At 35.7% G+C, this 2751-nt stretch overlaps 1 non-coding gene across 1 annotated transcript; it reads right to left on the bottom strand.

Moving 5' to 3' along the window:
• Window positions 1-457: 457 nt before the first annotated feature.
• TRNAR-CCG (transfer RNA arginine (anticodon CCG)) lies at window positions 458-530 on the bottom strand. Its single transcript has one exon. It is a non-coding gene; the product is annotated as a tRNA-Arg (tRNA).
• Window positions 531-2751: the final 2221 nt, after the last annotated feature.

Below are 2751 nucleotides of genomic sequence, written 5' to 3'. Positions count from 1 at the left end.
CGTTTTTGGTCAGAAGCATAAGATCATTGCCTTCATGCCAAATAGGCTGAAAATTCCAAAGGGATTTCCAAAGGTGTAGATGAGACTTAAAGAGAAGCAACCTAGGTCGGACTTGAACCCACAAACCCCAGTTAGAACTAATATTTAATTTTTTTGAAGAGCTGAATATCATTTAAAATGAGGCATATTAATAAACTTTCTCTCTAAATAAGCACTAATCTTTCCAGTCTTTGCTTAAAAAAGCTTTCAGTGTTGTGACATAGTGAAAGCACAACATTACTATTGGAGCCAGTGCTCTATTATTGATCACAATCTTTGCTTATCATGGATTCCTCACTCATATGCATAGGTCCTTTAAAATCAGGCCAAATTCGCTTAATGATTGCTATGTACGAAAATGCTCGAAGAGTAAATGTCATCCTGACTTCAAAAGAAATTAATGAGAATTAAAGAGAACCGACCCAGGTGGGACTTGAACCCACAATCCCCAGCTCCGGAGGCTGATGCCTTATCCATTAGGCCACTGGGCCTTAGCTGCAAATAGCTGTAATGTGAATCGTTTTTGTGAGTACATTTTTTTAAAGCTTATTGTTGTCTTTCATATATTTGTAACCTAAAGATCGAAATTGTAATATATCTGACCTAGCATGTTTCATGTTGTCAAATCAATAAGATTCTCTATCCATTGTGAACGGTTTATCTTTTATGGACATTTTACATTTTTGGTCAAAAGCATAAGATCATTGCCTTCATGCTAAATAGGCTGAAAGTTCCAATGGGATTTCCAAAGGTGTAGATGAGACTTAAAGAGAAGCAACCCAGGTGGGACTTGAACCCACAAACCGCAGTTAGAGCTAATATGTAATTTTTTTGAAAAGCTGAATATCATTTAAAATGAGGTATGTTAGTAAACTTTCTATCTAAGTAAGGCACTGATCTTTTTGGTCTGAAGCAATTGGGAACGGTTTATCTTTTATGGAAATTTTACATTTTTGGTCAGAAGCATAAGATCATTGCCTTCATGCCAAATTGGTTGAAAGTTCCAATGGGATTTCCAAAGGTGTAGATGAGACTTAAAGAGAAGCAACCTAGGTCGGACTTGAACCCACAAACCCCAGTTAGAACTAATATGTAATTTTTTTGAAGAGCTGAATATCATTTAAAATGAGGCATGTTAATAAACTTTCTCTCTAAGTAAGGCACTGATCTTTCCAGTCTTTGCTTAAAAAAGCTTTCAGTGTTGTGAAATAGTTAAAGCAAAACATTACTATTTGAGCCAGTGCTCTATTATTGATCACGATCTTTGCTTAACTTAGATTCCTCACTCATATGCATGGGACCTTTGCAATTAGGCCAAATTGGCTTAATGATTGCTATGTACGAAAATGATCAAAGAGTAAATGTCATCCTGACTTCCAAAGAAATAGATGAGAATTAAGGAGAAGTGACCCAGGTGGGACTTGAGCCCATAATCCCCAGCTTTGGAGGTTGATGCCTTATCCATTAGGCCACTAGGCCTTAGCTGCAAACAGCTACAATGTGAATCCTTTTTGTGAGTACATTTTTTTAAAGCTTAATGTTGTCTTTCATATATTTGTAACCTGAAGATGGAAATTGTAATATATCTGACCTAGCATGTTTCATGTTGTCAAATCAATAAGATTCTCTATCCATTGTGAACGGTTTATCTTTTATGGACATTTTACATTTTTGGTCAGAAGCATAAGATCATTGCCTTCATGCCAAATAGGCTGAAAGTTCTAATGTGATTTCCAAAGGTGTAGATGAGACTTAAAAAGAAGCAACCCAGGTGGGACTAAAACTCACAAACCGCAGTTAGAGCTAATATGTTATTTTTTTGTAGAGCTGAATATCATTTAAAATGAGGTATGTTAGTAAACTTTCTATCTAAGTAAGGCACTGATCTTTTTGGTCTGAAGCAATTGGGAACGGTTTATCTTTTATGGAAATTTTAAATTTTTGGTCAGAAGCATAAGATCATTGCCTTCATGCCAAATAGGCTGAAAGTTCCAATGGGATTTCCAAAGGAGTAGATGAGACTTAAAGAGAAGCAACCTAGGTCGGACTTGAACCCACAAACCCCAGTTAGAACTAATATTTAATTTTTTTGAAGAGCTGAATATCATTTAAAATGAGGCATATTAATAAACTTTCTCTCTAAATAAGCACTAATCTTTCCAGTCTTTGCTTAAAAAAGCTTTCAGTGTTGTGACATAGTGAAAGCACAACATTACTATTGGAGCCAGTGCTCTATTATTGATCACGATCTTTGCTTATCATGGATTCCTCACTCATATGCATAGGTCCTTTAAAATCAGGCCAAATTGGCTTAATGATTGCTATGTACGAAAATGTTCGAAGAGTAAATGTCATCCTGACTTCAAAAGAAATTAATGAGAATTAAAGAGAAGCGACCCAGGTGGGACTTGAACCCACAATCCCCAGCTCCGGAGGTTGATGCCTTATTTATTAGGCCACTGGTCCTTAGCTGCAAATAGCTGTAATCTGAATCGTTTTTGTGAGTACATTTTTTTAAAGATTATTGTTGTCTTTCATATATTTGTAACCTGAAGATGGAAATTGTAATATATCTGACCTAGCATGTTTCATGTTGTCAAATCAATAAGATTCTCTATCCATTGTGAACGGTTTATCTTTTATGGACATTTTACATTTTTGGTCAGAAGCATAAGATCATTGCCTTCATGCTAAATAGGCTGAAAGTTCCAA

This window comes from Pseudophryne corroboree, chromosome 5 (assembly GCF_028390025.1).
Source record: "Pseudophryne corroboree isolate aPseCor3 chromosome 5, aPseCor3.hap2, whole genome shotgun sequence".
NCBI lineage: Eukaryota > Metazoa > Chordata > Amphibia > Anura > Myobatrachidae > Pseudophryne > Pseudophryne corroboree.
This window is presented reverse-complemented; position numbering and strand designations above follow the sequence as displayed.